At 28.2% G+C, this 8,081-nt stretch overlaps 1 long non-coding RNA gene across 2 annotated transcripts; it reads right to left on the minus strand.

Moving 5' to 3' along the window:
- Positions 1-5,885: 5,885 nt before the first annotated feature.
- LOC122597825 lies at positions 5,886-7,523 on the minus strand. Of its 2 annotated transcripts, XR_006323472.1 has the most exons (4): positions 7,226-7,523; positions 7,044-7,109; positions 6,856-6,948; positions 5,886-6,217 (listed from the first exon to the last, which is right to left on the minus strand). It is a non-coding gene; the product is annotated as an uncharacterized LOC122597825 (long non-coding RNA). The 2 variants fall into 2 exon arrangements; XR_006323473.1 differs by lacking the exon at positions 7,044-7,109.
- Between the last annotated feature and the right edge of the window lie 558 nt (positions 7,524-8,081).

An 8,081-nucleotide genomic window follows, 5' to 3' on the forward strand; every position in this document is an offset into this window, starting at 1 on the left:
CAACAGTTAAGAAATATTTGAATCCATCCCTACTTGCAACCCTATAAGGACCCCATAAGTCAAGATGAACAATATCACCAAGAGAATTAGTTTTATGATCACTTAAAGAAAATGGTTCTTTGTGTTGTTTAGCTTTGTGACAACTTCACAGGGAATGTTTTCAGTATTAACTTTAATTTTTAAATCAATTTTAAGAGCATGTAAGACTTGATCAGCAGGATGACCAAGCCTGCAATGCCACACAGTTTGAGAGTCACAACAAATAATAGCATTACAAGAAGCAAAATTACCACAAACAAAAGATTCATCAAACATGTAGAGACCATCCTTAACACTACCAGTCCCCATGACTGTTTTTGACCTCAAATCCTGAATGTAACATTTAAACTCAGAGAAATTAACAGTTTATTTACTATCTCTCGCAAGCTTAATAATATATAGAAGATTCACACAATAACCAGGAACGAAAAAAACATCAAACATAACTATATTTGCAGATAATCATAAATTTCCTATTTTAGTTTTTCTAGCTTTAGTTCCATTTGGATGAGCAATAGAAAGATTCAAATTAGAAATGTCAACAACATTAAACAATTCTTGTTCAGAACCAGTCAAGTGTTGATTAGCCTCTGAATCCATATGCCAACCTAAAATTTTATGTACAATACATTGATTATTAAAAAAATTTACAAAGTTTTCATTGAAAAATGCATTGGCATTGAAAATAATACCTGCCATATTGGCATTAAGAGAGGAACCGGAAGGAATAGAAGGTTTATCATTAATAAGACTCATCAACTTCATCATTTGTTCATTAGTAAAAGAAAAAGTAGGAGCAGAACTAGAACTAGTAGGCCTAGAAGAAGTAGAAACAGATTTAATATTATTATTAGCTTGATCAGATACAGAATTATAAGATGACGCATTTTTTTATCCTGATTGAAATTTTGATTTTTTCTTTTGACCATTTGGATATCCAACTAATTCATAGCATCTATCAATAGTATGTCCAAGATAACCAGCATGTGTATACAGAAGATTAGGATTAGGTCCTCTTTTGTTGTTATTTTCATTATTAAAACTTTTCTTTCTGAAATCATTAGTTCTAGCAACAAAAGCCGATGAATGTCCTTTTTGTATAGCATGATTAAAGCCTTTATTATATTCATCTCTAAAAATTAAAGCAAAAGCAGTTTTCACACTAGGTAAAGTTTCAGTGGTTAAAATCATACTTCTTGTATTAGGAAAAGAATCATCAAGTCCCATTAAAAATTGCATCAATTTCATCACATTATTATGATTCACAATACTCTTAGAAGCTGTACAAGTACAGTCAGGCAATTTAATAAGAGCATCATATTGTTTCCACAAAGAATTCAGTTTATGATAATATTCAGATACAAGCATACCATTCTGTTTTAATGAGTTTATCTTTAAGTGCAAATTGTAGGTAACATAACCATCAATTTTTTCATATGTTTCATTTAATTCTTTCGAAACAATAGCAGGATCAGTAGAAAAAATTTGACCAAGATATAATTCATCAGAAATAGAACAAAGTAACCCTGAAAGTACTACAGCCTTACACCTATCATATTGACTAGGAAGCACATCATCATCATCAGGTTTTTCAATAGAACCATCAATAAAGCAAGTTTTGTTTTTAGTATCCAAAGCAAGTTTTATAGCACAACACCAAACATTATAATTCTCAGTGCCTTTTAGTTTAAAATTGATTAGATGTATATTTGTAGTATCATTAGGATGTAAATAAAGTGGATTACTAAAATCAAGCTTACTAACAATAGTTTCTTCAATAGTTCCACTCTCATTTTTGGGAGGTGTTTCATTAGGCATATTTGCAGATAGTCAAGTAACACAAAATAGCAAGTAATACAGACTAATCAATTACCAATTGACAAGACAGAATATCAATTAAAATATCAACAAGACACAATTAAAACAGATAAACAACAATAATAATAAAAATAAACAATACTTATAGTAAAATATAAAATATATTTTGAGAAAATCTAGTTGAAGTGTCATGGACAGGATCTAGATTTCTTCGAAAAGAAAAGTCAAGTTTAATACTACAACTACTAGTTTTAAAAGTTTCTGAAAATATCAAACAATAAAAAATAGATCAAGAGATATAGAGAAAGGGAAAACAAACAGTGCTTTTGGTAGATGGAAGAGAAACCCTAATTTCTGTTTGATTCACTTAGTCAAAGAGAAAATAATAACCAATAACTGCAGTGGAAACCTAATCGGAGAAAAATTAGGGTTTTCTTAAATTAGGGTTTCAAAGTGAAATTCGCCATAAATTAAAAACCTTAATAAAGAAACGTATCTATCTCAATCGAAATCAAAACCAGTAACCTAGCTCTGATACTATGTTCGAAATCTAAACATAACTAGATAATGAAGAAATTTTACCCAAAGTAAGTCGGCCCGATTCGACCTTTTTCTCTTATTATTATTATTGTTAAGTATCAAATACAAATAATATGTTTAGATTGATTTACAGAAAATATTAAGAACAGTTATACGCAAGATGATCGTATATACAAAAATATAGAGACAGAATATCTATATATATCGATTGAATACGGAATATCAAAGATTAACCCTAAAAGGGTTAATAGTCTCGTATATATCGTCTTCAGTATTTCCCTCCTTCTTTTTTTTCTTTCTTCTTCATCCCAAAGTATATTAAGTTCCAGAATTGACAAGAAAGGTCCTTGAACTTTACCTGCATATATCTCATACACAAAACATAAGGAATAAAACTAAACACATTAATTATAAGATTAAGATTGATTTATATGTAAATTTCAAACATATCATCATATAAGATTTATTTTAAATTATGAGTTACCCGGTTAGTTGGTCAGACGTAATTATAAATTTTTTTTTATCTGAGTGTTAGGACATTATCAATTAAATTATCTTTTATCCTTTACACCATTGAAATTTATGTAAGTGTGTTTTCCATCACACTTTTCGCTTTTTGCTTTTCAGAATTAATTGGTTGTCTGGCTATTCGACTTCCTCGATCATGAACAAACAGCCACACAATGAGTTGTGTTTATGTTCATTTATTTGTATTTATTAACAAACACATGCGAACTATTGTAGATTAACTAATATATAGCTAGAAAATCAAAAGCACAAATAAAAAATTTATGCTGTAAAAATATTAAAAATTTAATTAAATATCTAGATATGTTAGTTTTTTTCATGTTAGTCTTTTTAAGAACCGTCCCATGTTTAATTTTATCTACAACTCTATCTGGTCGATCATGCATGCTGAGTTATCTTTATATTTGATTACCAGATATTTTACATCACATAATGCGCGAGTTGTTATAATTATTGTTCAAAAATGTGTAAAAATAATATTTTAGATACATGTATTGATGATTAGTTCATGATGTTTTATTATTATTATTATTATTATTATTATTATTATTATTATTATTATTATTATATCATCATTTTAGACATAACGATTAAGTAGCTAGATCAAAGATTAAAAAAAAAAAACATTTATGATTTCCATTTTTTTGTCTTCCATGCTAAGGGTAGTAATATAAATTTAACTCATGAATATTCTATTCAATAAAATATTATAAATATATGGAAAACAATATGAGATCGAGTCTATGATTTTGTATAGCAACAGTAGTAAATGAAATATCAAAATTAAAACAATAATATATGGACGATATATTATATTAAAAGTATTGCACAATGTAGATTTTTGTTGCCAAAATTTACACATAATAAAATAAATATTTAAAAAATTTTTTATACAGATGTCACATAAGATAAATCATATGTGATAATTTTTAGTGACAACTTTAAATTGAAGATAGATTTATAAAGCTAGGATAACTTCTATTTTATTAAATAGATAGATAGATAAATAGATATAGATATAGATATAGATAGATTATATTATAAATTAATTAAATAAAATATTACATGCATGTGAAATCTCAAATAATCGACTAGTTCAAACTTCAAAATAAAGTTAGAGTTGAACTTGTCGTGTTACGAGAAATAATAAATAATTGGTTTAGAATTTTACATTTTAGAATTTCAGAATTATGAGTACTCGGCAAGAAAGTACCTTCAAGTACATTTTAGTTATCATGGAAATGACTTATATTGACTTTCCTTGATTTTTGTTTGACTTATAATCAAGCGAGCATTTCCATTCTAACACATGATGTCCTTTTAAATGGTTTTTGTTAAGTATTGGAACACTATCGACAATTTTCTGACTTTATTACACACATGTGAGGAATAGTTATTCATCTATTCGTATTAACTAATATTTTTATCTGAAAAACATAACGATATATGATGATACATGAATATTTTTAAACATTATTTAGACCATAGTGATAAAACATATATTGCACCCACCCTAAACATATACTTGCAAGTATTCAACCAAAAAAATCTCAAATGTGTATCAAACTCAACAGACATTAACTTTTTAAGGGTGATAAAATAATCTAAATTATTACATGGTATTAATTAACTAGTGTAAGTTAATATCATAGTATGGTTAATGTACGTTAATATTCGATATTTTTTTTAAAGATGGTGACATCGGTAAAGATCTGTCGGTTAAGGTGGACCGAAACTCCGAAAGTTGGTTGTGGTGACGGCACATTTTAGTCACTAGATCGGAAGAGAGGAAAAAAAATTGGAAGTGTGGTAATTAGTTTTTGAAAACGAGAAAGAAAAAAAAAATTACATTTATTATTCATATCGTTTGATTCTGGGAATCATATTTAACGTCGAATTTAGATTACTCACCATCAAGATGTCATTAGGCTAACATTTAAACTATATATAGACACGTTGTTAGTTTAGTATTTGAAAGATACACAGAAAAAAAAATACTACGAGTATAAGATACGGTAATGGACATGTCATCATTTAATAACTTCAGGTTCCATTTGTTTACAATATAATGAACTTAATATAAAAAATAGTTAACTTATTAATTCAATCAAAATTGTTTGTTTTTAACTTAAAAACCCGAAAAACAATTATACTGACAGACATTATTTAACCATTCAATCACTTTATCAATTCAATCATTTAAAGATTAACAAAAACGAACATAATATCCGCACAATGCGGCGGCGGTGGCGGAGACGGCGATCTAGTGGTGTTGGTGACAGTATTATTGGTAGTGGTGGCGGTGTCAAGTGGTGTATGTTGATGTAAATGTGATAGTGAAATATTTAAAGAAATAAGGACTTAAATTGTTAATTATTAAAATAAGAGTTTAGGATGTAAATTAATTCATTAGGGTAAATTTGGTAATTTATAAAACCTTTTTCCATAGTGGATGTTTATTAAGGATAATTTAGTACTTTCGTATGTAACATTTGAGTAACACTTTTTATTTGTATGGGGTGAATAATTTTTATAAAGAATTATAGATAACATGCCTTCTGAGTTATAAGTTGGTAAATTGCAAAGAAATGATAGTTGATTTCCTCTCTGGAAATTTTTATAGTCGTTGTTAGAATTGGGAATGAGAGAATAATATGTTTCTATTATATATGCAATTTTCCCTTTCGACTATTATGAACACCAATGAAATTTGAAGAATTTTACGTTTTCATTTCTTATATATGTCTTTGACCCGCGCGATGCGCGACATTTTTAAAATTGTTTTATGTAGCTTAATAGTACGACTTTGCAAATGTATACAATTTTTATGTTTAGGAAAAAGAAAATTCCAAACTACTTTGGTTTAAAAAAATTAGTAGATGAAATATAATGATAAAATATGTAAAACCACTATAATTATTGAATGTCTAAAAATGTTGATAAAATAAAAAGACAACTAATGGAGAACATTAATTTAAATATAAAAAAATAGTGAAACATAAAACAGTATACAAAGTAACATAATTTAACCATTTTGGTAGATAAAAATGAATCTCATTCCATTATTACTTGAGTACGTATAAGATAATATATGAATAAATAGTCGATAACATCAAAATTTGCTGCTTCTTGCTCGACCCACATGGACTTTGATGGGTTTGACAAAAGCACTTCGAGCAAAATCCTGGATGAAAACTGAAGAATCTGCATCTGAGCTAGAAAAATGATGGAATACTTCTCATATGTCTTGTTCAAATTCTAGATCAACTAATCCATCAGTATCGTCTAAACTCTAAAGTCAAACACCCACACAAAATTACATGTTAGTATTAATATATACTATATCAAGTGGAGTAACAATGTCATGACTCTTGGAACTGGCTAAACGAAAGATACAAGTGCAATTCTAAAATCTAGACAAACCAACTTATCATCCTAAACAACTACCCACTCTTACCAATTACCCAACCTGCCTTTTTGCAATAGTACAAATGCCCGAGTTGGGTTTATACTATATTAGTATATCGCTAACAGGTTATGATAAATAAGTATATACATTAGTGATTAAGAGACGGGGTCACATCCAAAGTGCAATCAGAATTTTTTATAATTAACGAACATTTTGGGTTTTGTAGCCGAAGTGATCAGATCACTTTTAACTTCTGTATTTGGCTGTAAGTGACGTTGAATGAGACTATAAGCAAAACACTCTACACAACATCAGTCGAAGGAAAGGGTGAGACCTAAGACGAACTAACCGCTAGTGGACTAAAATTCTTGGCAAGCGTCGTGGCTGAATAATTAAATAATTAGATTAATAGCTTTTGTTGAGAAGAACAAAAATGACTATCATTAAGTAAGATTCTCAGGGCCTGTAAATTAAGAAGAAGCGAGTAATTTACATAGTAAGAAGAAAAATAGAGGTGCTACCTTTAAATTTGACATAAGTATTGTTGAACATTAAGTATAACCTTTATATGCAGATCACCCGTATCTACACCCATATTATAAAATGGAATTTACCTGCAAATTAAAACACAAATAGAAGATAAGTATAACCTTTACCATTCCAACAAATACAAGTTAAACACCCGTATCTAAAGATGGATATAAAGCACCTAAAAATGTCTCTTTAGTTCACTCGATCAAGGTCACCCATCTCTTTCTAGTGAAATCGCTTCAAACTAAATACATATTATATCACAATAGATTAAACTTCCAAATATCAATATCAATATTAAATATATGACTAAACTTTAAAATATGAACTAAAATGAGGTTGATTAATAAGTGAATTTACCTTCGGACTTATTAGTAAAAAAAAATTGTAATAATTGAAACAACAGAAGCAATGAAACAATACAGGAACACCACTCTGATATTCGTCAATGTATGAAATCAATTTACAGATTTTCTTTCATCAGTGAAGCATATAAGATGGATTAGGGATTGGGATTGAAAGGCATTTACAATTTTACATCTTCTGTTCATGTAGAAAAAAAGGAAAAATAGGGCATGAATGGTGTTGGAAGAAACAGATAGAACTTAAAAGGATAGATGGGGTTGGTTAAACGGGTGGTCTAGCTTCAAGGTCCGCGTGTGTCTGTTTTGTAAAAATATATATATATATATATATATATACCAATATATATATATAACAAGGTTCTAATTTTTTTTTTAAAAAAATAGGAATCCTTGGATGAGTTCCAACTTTGATTTAGAACCATTAGATCAAATTTAATTATTTCATCTTTTACGAATGACAATATTAATACTTATACTTTAAATGATTAGACTAAATATCTCCCTTTTAAATAAAATTAATAATAAAAAGTGTAAATTAATGGTGGAAAGTAAAAAAGTGTAAATTATAATTTTCAAATATACCCTTTTTAATTATTATAATATACCATAAATCAATAATATATCCCTTTTAAATAAATATTACTGATGAAAAGTGTAAATTATTGGTGAAAAGCAAAAAAGTGTAAATTATAATTTTCAAATATTACATTTTTGGTTCCTGTGTTATCACACCATTTGCAATCCCGGTCTAAACATTTGCAAAGTGGCGATTCTAGTGCCACAAATGGAAAAATTTCGCAATTTTGGTCATTCTTTAACTTTCCGTCTATATGTCTCCGTTATTCGACCCA

Source organism: Erigeron canadensis, chromosome 4 (assembly GCF_010389155.1).
Source record: "Erigeron canadensis isolate Cc75 chromosome 4, C_canadensis_v1, whole genome shotgun sequence".
NCBI classification, from domain to species: domain Eukaryota; kingdom Viridiplantae; phylum Streptophyta; class Magnoliopsida; order Asterales; family Asteraceae; genus Erigeron; species Erigeron canadensis.